We start from the raw sequence: 22,873 nt of genomic DNA, 5'->3' as shown, positions 1-22,873 counted from the left end.
ATGAAAGGTCTTGTGGTCCCATACAAAATTCCTGAATATTATTTGGATCCGAATCCGGTTCCAGAATTATGGGGTAAAATGTGCAAAAAGTTGTGAAAATAAGTGCACTAACTTTTCTCAGAGATGGCGGAACCGATTTTCACAAACTTAGGTTCAAATGAAAGGTCTTGAGGTCCCATAAAAAATTCCTGAATATTATTTGGATTCGACTTCCGGTTCGGGAGTTATGGGGTAAAATGTGTAAAAAAAAAAGAAAATATGAGTTCTAACTTTTCTCATAGATGGCGCGACCGATTTTCACAAACTTAGATTCAAATGAAAGGTCCTGTGGTCCCATACGTAATTTCTGAATTTCATGCGGATCCGACTTCCGGATCCGGGAATATAGAGTAAAGTGTGTTAAAATTGTATACCATCACTGAAAATGGGGAAAAACCTTAAAAAAAATTCTAAATCGACCTCAAATCTTTTCCAATTGATAGTTTTTATCAGTGGACGGTCAAACAAACCGATTTCGGTTATTCTCTCAAGAATCGCAGTATTATATATGATAGTATGATTTATAAGAGAGAGAGAAATCATTACACCACTAGGTGGATAAAAACAGGTTTTATATATATATAAAAAATAGCTATAGAATTCGCTCAAACTTTAGACAAATTTTTCGAGGCCCGGAGGGCCGAATGTCAAATACCAATCGATTCAGCTCGACGAACTGAATAAATGTCCTTGTGTGTGTGTCTGTATGTGTGTTGTCAACTAAGAGGTCGAGATCTCAGAGATGGATGGATCGATTTTGATCAAACTAGTCGCAAATGAAAGGTCTCTACGTTACCCAGAACGCTATTGAATGGTTTTGAGATGGGATGCTTACTTTTTGAGTTATACGAAGTTTTATGTCAACATTTTTAGTTTTTTGACAGTGTCTGTCAAAAAAGACCTCGAAAACAGAATATTTTTCTATACCTAGATTCCGCACGGTAATAGATATCCAACAAGCCATAGATTGTTAAAATCCGTCCACTTTTAACGGAAATATCGATATTTTTGTGTAAGTGACTTTTCCCCCTATTCCATCAGTAGGAATTTTGAGCGTAGTAAAAGTAATGCTTGGGAGCAACGTGGAACACGATTTTTTATACTGTTACATACAATTGTTTCTAAGTACCAACAAGACTGTGTACAGCATCCTTTTTAAAGACATTTTGCCTTGGACCAATTTTAGCACGGTTCATTTTTGGCAACATAATCGTTCGAATATGACATATGTAAACCAGATGATGGTAGCATTTTCGAGTTGAAGCAATTCCATAATTATACTGATTTAAACTACTTACAGCAATAAATGTTGGAAGAACATAACACCCATATACTATTCGAATCAGTTCGTCGAGATCAGCAAATACGTGTGTGACAAATAATTTCACTCAATTTTCTCGGAGGTGACTCAACCGTTTTCTACAAACTCAGATTCATATGAAAAGTCGTATGCTCCCAAACAAGGCTCTTGAATTATGTTTGGGTCTGACTTCTGGTTTCGGAACTACAGGATGATATGCGAAACAAAATTGACTCATTGTTGGCTAAACCGATCTAAGATTCAAATGAAAGGTCTTAAAATCCTATACAAAATCTTTCTTTTTAGTCAGACCCGACTTCCGGTTCAGGAGATGTTTTTTTGTTATGTGAAGTTTCAGAGTTATGCGGTTTTTTTATGCAAATTTTCAGAATTATGCGGTTTCCCTTCTGCGGTCTTTTTTTATGCGAAGTTTCAGAGTTATGCGGTTTTTTTATGCGAATTTTCAGAGTTATGCGGTTTTTTTATGCGGTACGTAAATTCGCATTAAAAAAAGACTTCAGTGTATACAGTTTCTCATGTGAATTTAACTGACCTCGGCTACACTGAGTTTCGAATCGTTTCTCAAAGCTCAATCGTTTTCTCAAAAAAGCGCAAATCGAATTTCAAAAACAAAAATTCAAATTAAAGGATATATGGCCCCATACAAAATCAATTAATTTTATCCAATTCTGGAATTACAGGTTGATTAGTTTTTAAAATTCAAACCGATATAGAAGATTACCATCCCAAAATAGCTTCAAAGTTGGATTAAAAACTATTGCAATTCATTCGTCATATTAGTTTATGGCTATACGAATCCTTTCCAGTCGATGCTGGTTCCTGAATACTGGCTCTAGAAGTACCGTAGATAAACTCTAAAGTGGAACTTACTTCGACATCTCATGGAATGTGCAATCGATTGTAACACGTTTAAATTCGATCCGATATGCAGTTTCGACATGACACGGTAATGTCGGAATGACTGAAATCTCAAACTGCGTCTTAAAACGACGGTTATTAAGATAATGTCATGAGAACTAAAACACCGAAGAATATTCATGCAAAAAACACATGCGAGTTGATAAAAAAAGGTATCATCTCACTGCTAGGTGGATTAAGCACGTTTTTTTTATCACCATCCGAAGAAAATCCATTTTTTTTGTAATGCAAACGTTTTGAGATAGGAGATCAGAACAAGACAAGCTCAAAATTTGTTTTACCATTACCATGGACACTGTTTATTGTTCTTAGAAACTAATTAGGTAATCTAATTGCTTTTTGGTTATACTCTAATAAAGATATGTATAAAGTTCATAAATGTAAAAAAATGAAAATTACAAGACCACAGTAATCATAGCAACATCAAATAAAGTTCGTGATTTTTATTTGTCAAAACTGAGAAGGAAGATGGGCTAGGCTAAGTTGATTATTATGTGAACCAAACAATTGATATCCGTTTGTATGGGACCTATGGGTGTAATTATTTGTATATGGTTACACGTCATCGTAAATCGGTGTTTCGATAATTAATTTAATATTTTATTCGTTTTGAGGTCGGTTACACAAAAGCGTTCCGAACATCGCATGAAGGTTTTCGAGTAATTAGATCGTATTGTTATACCAAGATTAATCCTGATCATATCCTTGCCTCACTAACAGCACTCATTTTCTATGACTTGTGGTAATGCAGAGAATTCCTCGGACACTATAGTAGCAACAAGTGTTGAACTAACATTCCTTCCTTTCCTACCGTAACCTTCGTGGCAATCTAAGTTATTGCTCATTTCATGCTCTTAGTCATTTTAGATTGCATGTTGAGCATGATTTACTACCCCCAAGTATTATGCATTTGGTTTAATATGCAATTTCAACTGGTTTCTGAAACTTACGTTACTAGAAAACCTGTTAAATCATATACGAGAATTGCGTTAAATAATGTACATTCCGACCATACTTCACATTACGCATTCGTAAGTGCACAGGACAATTGAAGGCAGGGCTTTAATGCTACGATCCTATCTTCACGAAACCGGATTATTACAACATTCATGGAGCCGCATGGTATCCTTCGAAATTGTCATTGAAAGTTTTTCGAATATTGCACTCAAAGCTTCGGAAGCACAAGCAACAGCGTCTTGTTTACGTCCTGTAGCGCGTGTAACTCATCTCTCAGCCATTCAAACCGACGAAGAGTGGAACCGATGGCGTAGGTGCACTCCACACTCTCTCTCTCGCGCTCTCGCTCTCGCTATTCTCTTTTCTACATCTCCTGAGAACTGCTAAAGCTTTCATTCGTGCAGGATCTAACAAACCAGCATATGTATCGTGTACTTTTGGATAGCGTGGAAAGGCACGTTGCGGATTATGCTCTCTTTTTTTACGGGTGGCACTGATAGACATCCGTTTTCCATTCTCGCATACGACGACGTCATTCATTGCGAACAGAGCCTGGCGGTCTCTCGCTTTCCTCCACGCGTTCCGTTCGGATCCGTTCGGCGGTACATTGGTCTTTCTGCAGGGCCAGTTCTATTACGTCAAAGCCCGAAAACTTTCTCTGCCAGTTGTCGGAGAATATTCTTATCGACTAGACACGTATTCCTGGAGCGTTCTGCAAAATTCAATATAATATTCCTAAACCTTTGGCCCTTCTGCTGCAGAAGTGAAAAAGTATGTGCAGCAAACCTTCTGGGCCACGGTGGCCGCTTTTCATCGGCTAGGCCCTGAAAACGTGCATCGGTAACATTTCCGCATTGTTTCGGTGAGATGGGATTACCAACGGTGACAGGACACGTGAATTTGGAACTTTTGATAGTGGAGAGTTAAACGCTCGAAGGAAAATTAGAAAGTAGATTGTGCGTGTGTGAATCGAAGTTCAGCCGCAACATTGTGCATACTTTGTCACCGGGAGGGTGAAATGTAAATTATTCATCATCATAAAAGTAGTGCTAGAAAGTGATAGAAGGTTTCCACCGAACGGATGGTATTTACCCAGTTCCAGTGGATCCGGTACACAAATTATTTGGCAGCGACCTAGTATAAGTGCAAGTGTTGTCCTGAATAATCAATGCGCCTCGCTGCTGCAGCTGGTGGCAAAAAAAAGTGTTTGTCTCCTTACGCTTACTACCGATTCCATGGAAGCACGCTCCAATCTCCCCATCCGAATCGAAAGTCAAGTAGGAAAAAAAGTGTCCTCATAGGGTATGTAACCAAAGTACGGCTGGAACAGTCGGCGTCGGTTCGTTGGTATGAGAATGCACCAGCAACATGTTTAACCCATATTAACGTGTGTAAAGCCAGAACAGTGGCTGTTGGTTCGACCGCAGTTGAATTACATTGTGGAAAGTAAGGACGGCCACGGGTCGGATCCGATTTCGATCGAAGAAATGAACGAGCCAAGATTTCCGTTGCACGTTGTATAAATGTGTGTGCGTGTATATGTGGATGAGGTGCTGGAAATTTCTTGGCGATTAAGCTGCAAAAAAAAAAGGATTAGTTTTTATTCCCCACAAAGAAGAAGCAAAAGAAATAAAAAAACAAATGAAAAACCAAACCTGGGTGCGAAAACTTTCGTACGTTCTCCATCTTCTCGCCTGTATATAGTTTTATCGTAATCGATGAAAGTTCGAGGTTGACGGAGAAAACTTTGTCCGTAGTGCTGCTGGGTTGCGGTCTGGGTGTGCAATGATGACGCGCTCCTTAGGATGGGAGAAGTATTTCAATCGTGTAAATGCGTGCTTCGGGAACTGAAATAAAACATCGGAGAGAAAGTGACAGACACACAGAGAGAGAGAGAGAGAGATATTGTGTGTGTAATGAAATTGAATAACGTGAACATCACAATGTTCGATTATAAAAAATAGTTTTAATTATGCACATTATGTATCGCAGACAGACAACTATAGTGCTACGAATTGAAGAAGCTGAATTAAGTGCTTGAGAAGTATAATTAGTGCAACGCCCAAACTATTCGCATATGATCAGTGATACAATTATACCATTCCTGATGCAATTAACAAACTTTTCAGAATGGAGTAAGTATCGTCGACAGCATATAGAGTGAGTTTTATTGTAATTTGTCAATACAAAACCTTTCTTTTTCGGGTTGAATTTAAAAATGTGTTATTTCTGAAAACAAATTATTTCAACAGTATGTACTATTTTGATAAAAGGAGCTGAATTAAGAAGTATTCACATGTTTCTTTAACTAGGGATTAGCTTAGCTGTGTATTTACGGTACATAACGATTTCCATTTGTTTTACGTTAAGTCTTTGACTCATTAGTGCATAACAGTTTATGTGGAACTGTTATGCCACCTAGCAGTTCAACATAAACCGCTTGGCAGACATATAGTTTCTTCTGTTTGCTGTTTATTTTGAACTACTAGGCGGCATAACAGTTCAACATATACTGTTATGCACTGATGAGTCAAGAGCAAAACGAAAAAAGGAGTGTTTCTTGACGTTTAATAGCTATTTATTATTGGATTTGAAGATTTAAGAACACCAAACAATGTACTCGAAAAAAAGTAAAATCTTCTCAAATCATTGGTGTGTTAGTCGAAAATGTCGGTTTTTCTTAAAAAACAAACTAGTATTCAAGAACGATTGGGAAATATTTCGTACTCAATGTATTATCCCTCGCTTCAAACAAATTCTGTCCATCTCTTGGGTAACTGATGGATACCATCCAAAATGAAATCTTCATCCATTTATCGAACCTTTTATGTACATCCTCAAAAGTTTTGAAGGGTTCTTAGCAGCTTCTCGAATACTTTGTACAGCTTCTATGTAGCGGATAAGTTCACGCGGAACTTGTTCTGTACTTCCGAGCTGCGGGAAAATTCACGCAGAATTTGTTTTATATTTTCTACTTTCTTTTTTTACTCTACTTGGGAAAAATTGTTAGTTCGTTGTTTGTTGATATTTATATTTCAATAAAACTGTTTCGGCTTCGAATATTACCAGAAAGAGCGTGCTAAATACCAATGAAATAACCATTGTGGTAAATCTAGTAGCACTGGTTTCTTTCCGGTATGCGTCACCATAACACTGTTAAGTGTGTTTGTTTCATCGGCTGTGCACAGAGATGCCAGATATTTTCATAGAAAATATGTATCTGCTCTATCTGTTTTCACTAATAAAATGAATCAGTTCAAATTGGTTTAAAATTTTAACATAAAAGTTTATCAGTGTTCATCATCAAATATTTGCAATCAAATACTAACAGATAATCAGCGGGAAAAGTCTTACTTTTTACTTCTCACTTTTTATAAACCTTTATAAATCTGTATTAAATTTAGAAAATCTGTATAAAATCTGTAATCTGATTTAAATCAGCATGAGAACGCAAAAATCTATACAATACAGAAAAATCTGTATAAATGGCATCTCTGGTTCTGCATTCTATTTTTCGAAGGTCTAATGCCTAAATAGTAACAAGTCTTTTTTGTTGTTTTTTTTAAGTTCTCCAAATTAACTGCTACTACTGGTCCCCGGTTTCCGATAAAATTGAAGAAAAATTTCTAAGACGGAACTCACTTTGAATTCTTAGCAACGTTAAAACTGACAAATCTTGATTCTAATTAAAGCTCTCATTGTCTTAGAAGATACTGCGCAATTTCAACCAGATCCTACTTCTGGTTCCGAAATTATAGGGCAATGAGTGTCAAAACTTTCAAACTATCTTACAAAATGTCGATCCGAAACTGGAGAAAAATCTGTAAATCTGTTTTGGGAGATCAAAATTCTGTATTGAAAGTTTTTAGAGGGTGACTTTTTTGCTGGTATCTTTTTGGCAATACTGTTTTCGACAGATCACGAATGAATCATGTCTTGTGTCATTGTCAAACTTGTTCAGTTTGATCTATTATTTAATCGTGAATTGTCGTTTGGTCTATAGTTTAATCATGAATGGGTGCTGGCAAAATTGGAGAAAGATCGACTTTTTTATCAAAAAATTGTATTCAACGACGCAGCTCATTTTTGGTTGAATGGATACGTCAACAAGAGAAATTGTCGTATTTAGAGTAAATATCAGTTTTCACAAACTTTGGCCAAAAATGGCCAAAATTGCACACTGTTGCTTAGTGCGTCGAAACAAAATAAAGGGTAAAATTCTTCTAGGTTTGACTCAAAACTGATTTATTTGTAGACTATATAAGTTATTTAATAAACGCATCGACATCGGCTATACCAGTTTCCAGTTCCCGGTTCCGGAGATACCGGAAATAGTGGTCAGAAACTCTAAAACGAAACGCACTCAATTTTCTCAAATGAAAGGTCCTACAGTCTCATAGGCTACTATTGAAAATCATCCGGGTCCGACATCCGGTCCCGGAGCTTTGAGGTGTGTTTAAAATTTAAAATCATTATTTATAGTTCGACGATGCAAATAAAAAAAATCTTATTAACATAACTTTTTACAAACTGAAAAGGTTATGTTAGTTTATACCTAAAAAAAGTTTCTAATTTTATTCAAGTTTGAAGAAAATTTCTTGACAGAATCTTCTAGTAGTATTTTTGGAAACGTAAGTAATATGATAAAAAAAGCATCATTACACCACTAGAAAATAAGGTTTTCACATGGCTCTAAGGCCATCGGAAATGACATTCGTTTCGGTTTTTGCGTTCTTTGTCAATACCATAAAATGTAAAAGTTAACGTTAATTTAGAGGTTTTGGTTTGCGCTAAGGGTACATAACTTTTTTTCCATTTATTTCCTTCGACTCGTCAGTGCAAAACAGTTCAAATTGAACTTCTAGTGCTTCATAACAGTCAGATTTGATCCGCTTTGAACTTTCTGCAGAATACCCGCCATTGGGTTCTGTAATAATTCTCTATTGGGTTAGGTTCTGACCTTTTTGACCTTCGGCTTTAACTGTCGTTCGTACAAAATGCGCTTCCACTTGATTCGTCAATTTACTGAATGTAACAAAAATGTAAACATGTTGTACCACGAAATAAAGTGAAGAGTTTCAACTCAAAAACAATTATCACCACATCTGAGTAGCAAGCAGTAGTTGTGCCAAGTTTGGTAGAGATCCGTTTAATTGTTCAGGAGTTATGCTGGATTATACATTATACGAAAGAAATCCGTTATTGCTATCATGATTTAAAAATCATGAATCCAATCTTCGCAACTTTTTATGACTATTGCTCATCATTTTATAATCAGAAGGATGCAAACCATGAGCAATAAGTCTTCTCCCATGAGAATTAATTATGGTCAGAAAAGGCGTTGCACAGTTGGAAAATGCAGGAAACCCGTAAAGATATCGGGAACCATGGAAAAAGGCAACAAACAAGAGTGTTCCTTATGTAGAAAAAGTCCAAGAAATTCAATGGCATGATTTTTAATGGCCGCACGAATCGCCATTCTGCTTGTTTTACCCCAAATGCCCAGTAGTTTTAGGGTTTTCTGTAGTATTTATTCTGTAACTTGAAAAGAAATCGAGTGCGGTCTACTGAAATAGCTTGATTTTATGTAAAAATGTCTGGAGAATTTTACCTTTTATTTATTTTACCCCAATTCCTCCAATATGTGAAATTTTCATCTAAATCACCCTTAAGTCTTAAGCGAATCACGTTGAAAGCATACGAAAACTATTTTATGTTATGTAAAAAGTCTGGAGAATCGAAAGGAAGAATCTACACTAGCCGCAGGAAACGATTCGATGACTATTTTATCCCATTTCCACTATTTTATGGTACTATCGTAAATCGGTCTTAAATCATGGTAAAACTTATTTGAAGTTTACTAAATCTAGCTCATCGTATAGAAATAAGTCTGTAGAACCGAATGGAAGAACCTACACTGGCCGCACGAAACGTTCTGGTGACTATTTTACCCCATTTCTCCATTTCAAGAGATCTTATTGTAAATCGTCCTTAAATCTCGGTAAAATAGTCATCAAAACGTTTCGTGCGGCCAGTGTGGGTTCTTCTAATCGATGCTTCAGACTTTTTCACATGAAAGTAGGCTATTCCAGAATACCGCACTCGACTTCTTTTCAAGTTACAGAGTGAATGTTATAGGAAACCCCAAAACTGCTGTACATTTGGGGTAAAACGAACAGCATAGCGATTCGTGCCGCCATTGTAAACCATTCCATTGAATTCCTTGGACATTTTGACATAAGAAACACTTTAGTTTGTTGACCTATCTCAATTAATTCATGAGTTACAGAATTCTTTGGTTTTCATAGATTTTTTCCCACTGTGCGTTGGAAGGCAAAATGCAGACATTGAAAAACAAGAACTACTTAGAATGTTTACATCCTGAGGAATATTTATTTCATAATTGTGTTGTTTTTCTTAAAAAGACTAGATACGGCTGCGTTTTTCATTTGGTAAACATCAACGTTACATTTTGTATGAATAAATCTGAATGAACATATTTGATATGACTGTTGCTGTTAGAATAATATTCCGAAAGTTGTCTTAAACCAAAAAATCACTGTAAATATGGAAAACCAACTTACGGAAATGAAAATAATTTCCTTGTTCAATCATTATGTTTATTTTTTTTTTCATAGATATAACATCGCAAGCTATATTGATCTTGAACTTGAACATTTTAAACAAGACAAACGATTTTTTGAAATAAACAGAAAATCATTCCGCGGTATTTTCAAGAATTCGCCATTAAGTTTGTTTTCATGATTCACGCGTGTTGTTTTTTTACAAACACATAAACACAAACGTGAACTCTCAACCACGTAAAACTAAACCGGAGCAATGAACGCAAATAAACGCGTTATTTTAAATGTCGTCGTTCTTCAAAAACACAATACTTCAATTATAAATGCTCAGAATAACATAAATTCGTCGTGATTTTCACTGTTTTACCTCCTGTCGAATTTTTTGTTTCTTGGGCGAATTTGCCATGTCAAGATGAGATTTATTAGACAAGAAAATAACTGTCAATTATACTGAAGGAAAAAAACACGTAAGAGTTTGATACGCTTATGTCTTAAGGACGAATCAATTACATTAGGTTTTGAAGATTTTTGTCGTGAATACGACTTACTTTAATATGGAGCGCCTTTTCAAAATTTACCCTCTGAAAGAGTGATAAGTTTTTGATCGTAAATATCTCTTGTTGTATCTAACGAATCAACATAATTTTTGCTACATGCCATCGGAAATATGATCACAATTTTATGATAAAATTTTCAGTTGTGTGACATAATCTCAAATCATTCAAAATTAAACTTTTCTGAAATGTTTGGTATAAACGCGTATCAAAGAGGATAATTCATAAGGCGCGTTTGCCTTTCTCGTATTTTTAAAGCTCATAGCTCAGTGATCTGTGAAAGGATTTATATAATCTAACTACCAATAGATTCGAAATTTTTCAACTTAAACGTGTATAGCAACAGCATTGAAGTATTTCAATAGTACACTATTGAAAAACCTGTATCATTTGACCCATGCCAACACCAGCAAATCAGATCGCGTTCTGAGGAAGAGAACAAAATATCTTCTGCTGTACAACAAATCGTTCGAGAAAAATGTTCCGAACGGTGCTTAATATCGTAGTAAGTTCTACAATTTGGTCCTCCTGAAAGGCAGAAATGAATCTCGTACAGCATCCTGATAGTTTCTTTCAATGGAATGCAAATCCAAAATGAAATAATCGACATTAAAATTCTGTATGCGGCTATTTTTATAGCCGTTAGAACCGCCCATTAGGGAAAAAGCTACAAACGAAATCACGTAAATAGAAACCTCTTAACAAAAATTGGATCAGTTTGGATTCTATCGCCACTGCGAGCGGATGTATTGTGTGTCGTTTGCAAAGCTAGTTTCGCTTCCGATAAGAGCGATTACGTCACAGCTGCCAGTTGTTTGCATTTGAGAAAAAAAACGAAAAGAGGACAACATCACACAAAATCAGCCGTTCTAATGGCTCTAAAAGTTTTCTAAAGAACTATTAGGATTTCTTCTTCGCAAATCGAAGGTAAAAAACACTTCTTAATCCACCTAGTGGTGTGATAATGCCTTTCTCTTCTTTCGTAACAGTCTCATGAAAATATATTTCATACTTTTATTAAATAATTTCGGATACTAATTTTTACACAAATTCATTTAGATTGATTCAAGTAGTTCACAAAAGCATGCTTCAGTGTTTATGTCACACAGTCAGCATCATTTTTTCAAACAAGTGCTTGACATTTGCGTTGCCTATTAGTAATCAGTGATGCTAATCTAAAAAACCCTTCTTAATCCACTTAGTGGAATTTTCATATATCTTGAAAAATCACCATAGGGGGGAGTACATGAAATTTTCGAAATCGAAAAAAAAATTTTGATGCCAAAAGGCTTAGAATTGCATGAAACGTCGAGATTTAGTGTCATCTCTAAAAAAATTTTTTTTGAAAAAATCGACTTTTTGGGACTTAGAAAAAATATGAAAATTTTTCTAAGTCCCAGAAAGTTGATTTTTTCAAAAAAATTTTTTTTTGAGATGACACTAAATTTCGATGTTTTATGCAGTTTTAAGAGTTTTGGCATCAAAAAAAATTTTCGATTTTGGAAATTTCATGTACTCCCCCCTATGGTGCTTTTTCAAGATCGAAAATTGTCAAACCTTTACCACCGGGCAGCACCCCTTAAGCATGTCCGATTTAGGTCAAATTTTGCATGAAGGCTTTTTTCGAGGTGCCTAAACTTTTGAGCACTAGAACTTTACGAAAATAGAGTTGATCCCAAAATTTTGGCACCCTTATATATATAAGAGCGGTAAAAATCAACGTGTTTTGTCGGTTACGTCACTTATACCATCATATATCTGGAACCAAAAGTCACAACCATTTGATCTTCGAACCTTATCAACGGCCCGACAGTAGCTTTCAAACGAGCCCAAGTTTGTTAAAATCGGATCAGCCATCTCTGAGAAAATTGAGCGCGTTCAAATACAACGCTTTTTGTCGGTTACGTCACTTATACAATCATATCTCCGGAACCAAAAGTCACAGCCATTTGATCTTTGAACTTGATCAATGGCCCGACAGTAGCTTTCAAACGAGCCCAAGTTTGTTGAAATCGGTTCAGCCATCTCTGAGAAAATTGAGCGCGTTCAAATACAACGCTTTTTGTCGGTTACGTCACTTATACAATCATATCTCCGGAACCAAAAGTCACAGCCATTTGATCTTCGAACTTGATCAATGGCCCGACAGTAGCTTTCAAACGAGCCCAAGTTTGTTAAAATCGGTTCAGCCATCTCTGAGAAAATTGAGCGCGTTCAAATATCTTCTAAAAGTGCACACACACACATACACACACACACATACACACAGACATTTTCCGATCTCGTCGAACTGTGTCGAATGGTATATAACACTATGGGTCTCTGAGGCTCCGTTCGAAAGTCGGTTTTTCCAGCAATTCTAATACCTTTCTATAGAGAAAGGCAAAACGTCAGTTTAGTGCAAATCGAGAACTGTTTGATTAGGTTTGTGCACTTTTCGCTGTGTGAAATTCACAGTAATCGAGATCAAGTGAAGCCTTCTTTGTTTTTGCGAAAAATGTGAAAAAGGCGAATGCTTGCATAATTCACACAATTAATCAACTAATTGATATTCGGAAGTGTTAAGGAATATGTCAGTTGTTTTCGTATTCACGATATCCAGTTATGTCTCTGACATTACTCATCCGCCTTTTATGAATAGTTTTATGGTGTCAATTGTTATCTATGTATTATATAATTTTCCGTTACATTTAGTCAGTAATGCGAAAATTTCGTAATTTTGTCCAATGTATTCATTATTGACAAAAATTTAAAATATTATTTTATTCTTTATTTCCGGTTATTTCAAGACAGTCGAAAAAATAACTAATTGAATCTTGCAAATTTCACAACGATTTTAGACTAGGAAAAACACGTGCAACATTGTTACCACATCAAATAAGCTATTCATGAGCATTTTATTTTCCGTTAGACTATAATATTTCATCTTTTCAAGTTCAAACCAAGCAAACAATTGGCGCATGACTCAACATTAGAAACCCTTTTTTGGGCTATTGTTTTCTGATCGTCTAGCGGGCTCATAACGGTTACCGAACCGGATCTAAACGAAAAAGCATAACTTTCAAGAATTAGCCCCAAAACGGGTGCTCCGAACATGTTTCCAACGGCAACCGAAACACAAACCGCTCAAACCTCAGCCTACTAATCCAACGTTTAGGACTAATAACGGGTGCTAATGTGGCAAACCCTCGTAGCGTAGAGCATCGGACCCAGAATCAGTTTGTTTAATACAAACGAAAAGTGAAAAAAGCGGCAACCGCGTGAAAACGGTCCCGGTAATCTTTAATTTACATATTTTCCCAAAATTCACCAACCATTTGCCATCGCCGGAAACAGCAGCAATAGCAATAGCAGCAAAAGCAGAGACCGCGGCCAGTAGTACCCCGGAAGGGATTGTACCAATTTTCCCTGGAGCAACTTATTTTTCATCTGTCTTCGTGGTTGAAAATTTCATCTTAGCTGCCTCGACCTCAACATTTTCATCAATCCTAAGAGAAGGTCAATTATCGCAACGGCTTTGTGTTTTGCTCAGCTCCCATAAACGGTTGGACAGCAAAATGAAAAACCACAACCCTCGAACAGGATCGTATCCAAGACCTTTTGATTGCGGCTGATGAAATCTGGAAAATGAAGAGATGAATTATTTGAAATTCGGGTTGCTTGTGTTGAATTAAAATTGTAGAAAGTTTTTTTTTAAATTCGCATTGTTCCTAAAGTAAAAAGCTTCAAGTCAAATTTTCTAACGTGCAATGAATGTTGAATGTTGAATTCTGTTCGAATGCTTTTGAATTTTTTTTAGTGCCATGCTGAGTTGGATTTCATTTCAATTCAATTAACACATATATGCAAGTCAATGGTGAGAACATCATTCGTCGTAGTCGTTCGTGTCATCCAGATGTTCGCCAAAATAAAAAAAAACGGTGCTTGTACGGCGCAACGAGGAAGCAACATCAGTTCTCGTAACCTTTTTGTAATTTCATTAAACCCTAATTAGCAATAAAACCGTTTATGACAAGGCTCCCCTAACTGGTTTACTGGTTTTGCTGCCTGATTGTAGGAAGCAGGGTATCACAGAATAAAGTCACTGTTTCTACTTTAGAATATGTACTCTGCTGGTCTTCATGATTCCAGTGAAGTAGAATAAATAAAAAGATTCCCCATACCTAATGAAGAGTCTCCTAGCGACGAGCTGGCGTGATTTTGATGATTATATTAATGACATGACAATTCTCGCCCTGATTTTGACGATAATGGGAATTTAAGAAGTTTCTGTGGAAGCGCGTAAATCATGTTAGAAATTGATTGGTTTCTCGTTATCATGAAACGGTGCAGAGCGAAGACTAAAATGTTTCGTTTTTGTTGCTTTTCTTGAAGGAAGAAATGTTTTGATATATTAGAGCGGGTAGAATATCTTAAGATTTGAACAAAATGTCATGAAGAAATGATTTTAGACGAATAAAATAGGAAAAATCGAAACTTGATTAAACACTAGACTGGTACTATTTCTTTTTTCTTTCTGAACCGAATGAAAAGTCACCCTTTCAGAAGCAATTATGTGTGTTCTGTTTACAAAGAATAAACTTGGTTTAATATTGAGACTAAGAAAGATGATAGATGAATCGATCTTCAGTAAATTGAAGCAACCCATGCATCAAATCAAGAAAAATAATATCCATTGCTGAAGACCAATCCGTTGCGTGCCGAAATTTATCTTTGAAATTTGCTGGACTTGATTGAAGCCGTGATATCGGCTGTATTTTATGCCGTCCAATAGCTGTTTGGTTTTGCCTTTCTCATATACTGCCCATACTTGCATATCAGTCCCATATTAAAAATCGGCATGTCGAGAAAAAGACGATCAAAATTTTATTTCCGAATTTTTTGATTTATTGTGCTACCTAATGCTAAATCATGGTATTATTACATGAAATATACACCTTTGCTATTCCAATATTGCAACAAATGAAATTATTGAAATTTGCATTGAATGCACGGAACGACCGAAATTAGCTCTGCGCCTAATTCGTATTACTGTTTTTGAATTAGTTGATTTTAACAACAAAATTTCCAAAATAACTATAAAATTAGTTAAAATTGAGAATTTACTTTGCTGAAAAAACTCTTATTTTTAGAGAATGTGTTTAGTTGGTGAATATCCTGGACACAAACCAGCAATATTTCAATCCAACACGAAATTCTCATTGACAACTAATTTTGTTATTAAAATCAGAAAATTTGTTTCTATTTATCTATCACCATCATTACTGAAGGACAGCACAAAGAAACCAAAACTGAAATGGGTATTATTAACAAGTTTATTAGCCAAAAACTCATGAGAAGTGTCAAAGCAAAACAATCCATTAAAAAGCTAAAAAGGACAGTCTTATTGAAACTGCTTGAAAATTGTTTTGATGTTTTTCGCATGTGTTCGATATATCTTTATTTAAATTTCTAAACCGATATGTAAAAATGTCGTAAACTGTTAGTGGAAATCGTATTTATTCAGAATTTGTGCGCACTTGAAGCGATTGTGCGTAATAATGTTTTTACGCGGAACAGTGAAGTGAATTTCGAATGTTTCACTCTAATTGTGATGAAGTTTTTTTGTATCTTCAAACCTTCCGAGCTGCGCCGTCCGGTGTAGTATTTGTATTCGGTTTTTGTTTTCCGAGTGCTCAAAGTTTTCAGTGAGAATGAAGAAAACAGTGATTAAGAAGACAAAAATTCAATACGATGTTTACGTTTCGTTTATGTCTTTTTCTCCAATACAACATCGTATTTATACCTGCCAATATAGAAAAGACAACCGCGTCTGAAATTTTTTCGGCAGCAGTGTGCCATCTAGTGGCTAGTAGTCATTACGGTGTTACCGTTTCGGTGACAGGGCGCCATATAGCTGCAGATTGCAGAAGCCAATTTAACCATTTATATTGGTTGAAAACAACATTATATTTCTTTAATTCAACTAAAAAATTAGTTGAATGGAAATGAAATGTGCCTTAGTTAAGAAATGACAGCACGTTTAATTTGTGAATTCAACTAAAAAAATAGTCATTTCAACAAATATTTTATTATTATTAGGGGAATGAGAATAAAAAATCTAAATCAGCAAAAGTAAGATTTTTTTAGTTGTCTCAAAAAATAACTAACTAAAATCAGCAAATCAACTAAATTTTTCGCGAAAATGCTGATTTCGGTCGTTCCGTGTGGGACTGATATGCGGGTACTTTGCATATGGGACAGACATGAGTTGATATTTTTTCACATTTCACTGTACAAACCCTCTACTTTTATTGCAATTTCTGAGAGTATATTGAGGATGGATTTCATTCCTCAAGCTAACTATAAATTGGCGGAATCGATATGGGACTGATATGTGAGTATGGGCAGTATAGAAAGGCTATGTAATCACTGTGAAAACTGCGATTTTTTAACCCAGGCCCGGAGGGTCGAGTGTCATATACCATTCAACGCAGTTCGTCGAGTATGCAAAATATCAATGTGTGTATGTAACAAAAATGTGCACTCGATTTTCTCGGAGCTTTGGCTGGACCGATTTTCACAAACTTAAATTCAAATGAAAGGTCTCTTGGTCCCATAGGTTCTTATTGAATTTTATCCGGTTGGAACGTTCGGTTCTGGAGTAACGGGGACAAATTGCGCAAATAAAATGAAGAAAAAGTGCACTCGATTTTCTCAGAGACCGCACAACCGATTTTCCTCAACTTAAATGCAAATGGAAGGCCATAGCCTGCTACTGCATTTCATGTGGATCCGACTTACGATTCCGGAGTTATGGACAAAATGAACTAAAGGTGCAAAATGAACTAAAAAGTGCTCTCGATTTTCTCAGAGACCGCTCTTCCGACAAGCTTAGATTCAAATGAATGGTCTTACAATGCCATATTACCCTACCGAATTTCATCCGAATACGACTTCCGGTTCCGGAATACAGGCTGATAAGTGTAAAAATTTCATTTTCAGGAACGTTTTTATATAAAATGACACAGAAAACTCGAGTCAAGTACTATAATAACATCCGTATAATTCTTGCGTAATTTTTTTCTTCTTAAAAATACTGTATTCTAATTTGTAATGAGTAACTTGTTTTCCCATTGAAATGTACTGTATTTCTTAAATCGAAAAATAGATACAATATTTTAAGTATTCGACATATCGATTTCTGATTTACTGAAATACTAAAATACAAACAACAATCGGTGAGTTGTTCATGACAAAAGGTCGATCCAATTGATTTGTTTCTTTCTCTCCTCCTTTTTACGGTCTTTTTATTGTTAATTTTTTTTTATCAGAGCGCGTAACAACAGTTTTACTAAAATTTGTTGATTTGAAACAAAATAAATATCATAAATATCCGTTTCTAAAAAAACAAACTTTTTTTTACATTTTTGTAATTTTGCCAAGTGCATGACGGATAACGGATAATGACGGATGATGATTATTCATTTTATTAAAGTTTTTATTGAGCTGAAAATATCTATTTCCATTGGGAAATAAAGTTCCTGAGTTTTATTCGAATCCAACTATCGGCTCCGGAGTTACAGGAGTTATGCAAAAATATGAAAATAAGTGCATTTACTTTACTCAGAGACATCTGAACCGATTATCACAAACTTAGATTCAAATGAAAGGTACAATTGTCCTATACAGTCCTATCAGTTCCTGAATTTTATTTTGATCTGACTTCCGGTTCCAGAGTTACAGGGTGATTAGTGCAAAAATTCTTCCACACTTTCCTCAGAGATGGTGTGACCGATTTCAATTAAAATGAAAGGTCTCATGGTTCCATACAAAACTTCCAAATATCATCCGGATTCGTTTTCCGGTTCCGGAATTATAGGGTGAAGTGTGTTAAAAAATGGATACCGTCACTTGAAGCGGCGAAACAAAACAAGTAAACATTTTGCCTTAAAACTATTCCAATCGGTAGCCATTGTCAATAGACAACCAAACTACTCTATTCTGGCTATGCTGGTTCTCGGTTTCTGATTCCGGAAGCTCCGGAAATAAAAAGTAAAATAATTTCTAAACCTGCCTCAGAACCATTCCAATTGGTAGTCATTGTCAGTAGACGGCCAAACATTCATTTGCTTTCCTTGTTCTTGGGTTTTTGATGAACGACCGGAGATTGTAGCTATAGACTCAAAAATGGACCCCAGTCACTTTGCTCGAACCAACTTCGATTATACCGCTTCCCAGATTCCGGTTTCGGAAGTACCTGCAATAGTGGAACTATTTTCGTTTGCTCAGATATGGGCTAACTGACTTAAGTACTGTTTCACTTTGTATATTATACAAGCTTTTGGACAACCCTTTTTGTTTTTTGAGAATCAAAGAAAATTATTTTGATGAATACCACACATTTATATATGAAAATATGTGAGATATGAGAAACGCATCATTACACCACAAGGTGGATTAAAACAGGTTTAATTATTTTTTTAAATAAAATACGTACTGCAGAATGCACTGTTCTCTAAAATTAGATGAACTGCACTGATTTTCGTAGAAAAAAAAACGAGTGTTAGTTATGTTATGTGCTAGTTGTTAGCCAATAGAACCGATTTCAGCTATACCCGAAATAGTACTCGAAAACTGAAAAACGGAACTCTCCTAATTTTTTCAGTATCAGCTGAGTCGATTTACACAAACTTAAACTTAAATTAAACAGGTTAACTTCTATAAAAATAGATTGTTTTTAACCTTTGTTCGGATTTCACTTCCGGTTCCGGAACAACTGGGTGAGGTGTGTTTAAGTGATTCAACCGTCATTTAAAGTGAAAATTCAAAAACGAACAATTCCTACCAACATTAGTCAAAATTGTTAAACAATGAAAAAGGTTATGCTAATGTATGCCCCAAACAAACTGTTTTATTCTTGTTCAATAGTCAACGAAAAGGTTTTTTTAAGAATTCCTTAGTACACCCAAACCTCCGTTTACGAACACTTTTTTCACGTTACCTCTTTTTACGAACCAAATCCCAAATAACGTAAACTTTTTTTACGAACCAACTTCGTAAAAAGAGGTTTTTGCATCCAATGAAAACAATTTCCGGCTCCATGGAAATTACTACAATATGGTTATTTTCGGAACGGGATTGATGAGTAGATGACGGAAAATGATGTTTGAAGTGGTTCGGAAATCCTAGATGGAGACTTCCGGTTTGACAATATTCCTTAAAAACCCTTACAATGTGGGTGTTTTCGAAACGGGATTGATGAGTAGATGACGGAAAATGATGTTTGAAGTGGTTCGGAAATCCAAGATGGCGACTTCCGGTTTGACAATATTCCTTAAAAACCTTTACAATGTAAATATTTTCGGACCGGAATTGATGAGTAGATGACGGAAAACGATATTTCTTAAAAGCCCTTACAATATGGGTATTTTCGAAACGGGATTGATGAGTAGATGACGGAAACGATGTTTGAAATGGTTCGGAAATCCAAGATGGCGACTTCCGGTTTATCGATATTGCTTAAAAACCTTTACAATATGAGTATTTTCGGAACGGGATTGATGAGTAGATGACGGAAAACGATGTTTGAAGTGGTTAGTTACGGTTTTAAATTTCGACATTCTAAATATTTATTAATATTGAGTCGAAAAGGTTCCTTTATCAGGAAGAAGAGATTGCCATACTGAAGAGGTTTCATCTAATTCGGAGAAAGTTGATCCTGCTAGTTTATCTGCTATTTATTTCTGGAATTTCTCATAAATGTTAGAAATTCAGTGTCATGTGGTTGTCTAACTGACTGACATTGTCATTGTGGTTGTTTGACTGACTGATATTGTAAGGGTTTTTAAGGAATATCGACAAACCGGAAGTCGGCATTTTGGATTTACAAACCACTTCAAACATCGTTTTTCGTCAACTACTCATCAATTCCGGTTCGAAAATACCCACATTGTAAAGATTTTTAGGAATATTGATAAACCGGAAGTCGCCATATTGGATTTCCAAACCACTTTTCTGTCAACTACTCATTACTCCCGTTCCGAAAATACCCGAAATGAAATGGATTTTGAACCGACCCCAAACATCATTTTCTTACACCCACTCATCACATCCGTTCCGAAAATGGCCATGTGATTGGGGGTTTCCACATTCTTTACACAAAACTTTTTTTACGAACCAAATCTCAAATAACGTAAACTTTTTTTACGAACTACCTCCATTTACGAATCCCCGTTTAGTTCGTAAATGGAGGTTTTGGTGTAATATCAATGAAGACATGAGTTTTTCTCATAGGAACGTAGTGAGCAGAGTTTTCAACGTAATTTCCCGTAATCTGACAAGTGTTAGATTTTTAGCCTTGCCACCTTTGAGCTAATTTTCGTAACAAATAAGATTCAATTATTTAGTATTAAGTATATTTCAATTGACGCCGGAGGGCCGAATGTCAGATGACAAATTGATTCAAATCGACGAACTGAGCAAATCTCTCTCTCTCTCTATATGTGTGTATGTGTCTAACCAAAATATGCACTCACTTTTCTCGGATATGTCTGAGCCGATTTTCACTAGCGTAGATTCGAATTAAAGGTCTTATGTTTCCATAGCCTGCTATTGAATTTCATCCCGATTCGACTTCCGGTTCCGGAGATACATTAGGCAAAAAAATGTGGGATATACTGGAACCGTCAATATACTGGAAACGGCTTAATCAATTTTCACAAGCCTAAGATTCAAATGAAATGTATTATAGTTCTTTAAAAAATTCTAGTACGGTTCAACCGGATCCGATTTCCGGTTACGGAACTGAAGCGCGATAAGTGGAAAATTTGAAATGTCATGAGTATTATTTCACAAACTATGGACAAAAACAGGTACGAATCCCATAAAGCTGACTGATAAATTCATGTAGAATTGTTAGTTTGTAGGTATATAAACTCAATTCGGCACTAATGGTCTTCCGTTTCTTGCTCCGGAAGCACCGAAAGTAGTTAAGAAAATCTCCAAAAGTAGAACTCATTTTGACTTATCAGCGATACTACCGGTACGTGCTGTTACGGAAAAAGAAAACACAACACACCTTTACTACCGATGCACACAGCGTGCTTCGTCTAATTTTATACGCGCTGTAAAGAAAAGCGAAAACTAACACCGAAGCTTGGGCTTGAAAACACAACCGAGCCCATCGCGTTAAATAAACTAGACTCACGGTGCGGTTATAAATGTCTGTTACTGGTGTGTGATTTAGGTAAATCTCGGTGCCGTGGTACTATTTATAATTACTGAAACTGAATCGATCAAAGACACCTCTGAAACTTCCATATCGTTCGCTTCACAGATTCAATGTTTGCCGAAAATACCCTATCAAATCGACATAAAAGGAATTGTGCGGCAATTAAAACCGAATAAAGGATCGTAAATAACGATTTATTTTTTATCACTATCAACGAGATATAGACCAATAGGGTAGACAGATGAGTAAAATTGAGAAAACATGAACTTGAAAGTATCACCAGAGGACTTGAACCTGCAATGTCCTTTTTACCGAGGAGCTACTCTGGCATGCGTGGGGGCATTCAAAAGCTTTCGTTTACAACGGGTACAGATAAATCGAGCTATGTGGGTTTTAAGGATTTATTTTGGGTTTTATGCAAAGAGACTAAAAGCCGACTTGAACACAGTTGTTATCATTCATCACCGTCAACAAGAAACAGGTGGGAAGGAAAAAAGATGAGTGAAATTGTGAGAAAATGAATGACTAGAGGAAGGACTCGAACCTACAACTTTCTTCTTACCGTGAAAATGCTAAATATGTTCTACTTCAATTTCAGAAAGAACTGAATATAATACTACTCAAATGTTCAGAAAAATACGCAATGAACCATACGTTAATTCTAAATTTTGTAGCGATGACCTGTATTTTCTGCACACCAATCCAATGTAATTAGTTGTTTGAAAAGCTTAGAATAATATTTCAACTGATTCTTTATGGTGCGGATTCGTTTGAAACAATTTGAAAAATTTCCATCAAATCGATCAAAATGATGCAAAAATCTTAAGCTGGAGGTTAGAAAAGTTGTAATTTCACTGCTAGGTGCATTAGGTACGATAATCTACTACAAAACGCTGAGTCTTGATACACCACTACTATTTCGGTGCACTTTAAATTCTGTTTGCACCGAATAGGACAAATATGCGAGCATCTCTGCGAGAGACCGAAAAAGTTGATATTTACTCATTCTGAACAATATTGCTATTACTGTGGAAGCTCTTGACATAATAGTAAGCAAAGAATTCAATTACTTTCTCTTCTTTCAATAACTCTGTAATTTTCACGTTTACTTATTTTCGTTTTTCTAACAATACTAGATATGTTACGAATATTTGTATAATAACGTAGATATAATCGAAAGAGAAGGTTAACAAAGAGAATTTGTCAATTGCTTCTAAGCCCGTTTGAAATGTTTACGTCGATCTGTAGGACTGATATGCGAGTATGGACAGTACAGTAATATTGCAAC

The 22,873-nt window shown here is 35.8% G+C and overlaps 1 protein-coding gene across 3 annotated transcripts in view; it reads left to right on the top strand.

Moving 5' to 3' along the window:
- Positions 1 to 3,915: 3,915 nt before the first annotated feature.
- LOC131439274 (sodium channel protein 60E) overlaps positions 3,916 to 22,873 on the top strand; it is a 615,309-nt gene continuing 596,351 nt past the window's right edge. For 2 of the 3 annotated variants that reach the window (XM_058610093.1, XM_058610088.1), the window contains exon 1: positions 3,916 to 5,370. The gene's annotated coding sequence lies outside the window, so the exon portion shown is untranslated. Of the gene's footprint in view, positions 5,396 to 22,873 lie in introns of all 3 variants that reach the window. The other variant, XM_058610092.1, reaches the window with a different exon arrangement.

This window comes from Malaya genurostris, chromosome 3 (genome assembly GCF_030247185.1).
Source record: "Malaya genurostris strain Urasoe2022 chromosome 3, Malgen_1.1, whole genome shotgun sequence".
Classification (NCBI taxonomy): Eukaryota; Metazoa; Arthropoda; class Insecta; order Diptera; family Culicidae; genus Malaya; species Malaya genurostris.
The sequence above is the reverse complement of the archived record's forward strand: the minus strand, read 5'-3'. Positions and strand labels throughout refer to the sequence as shown.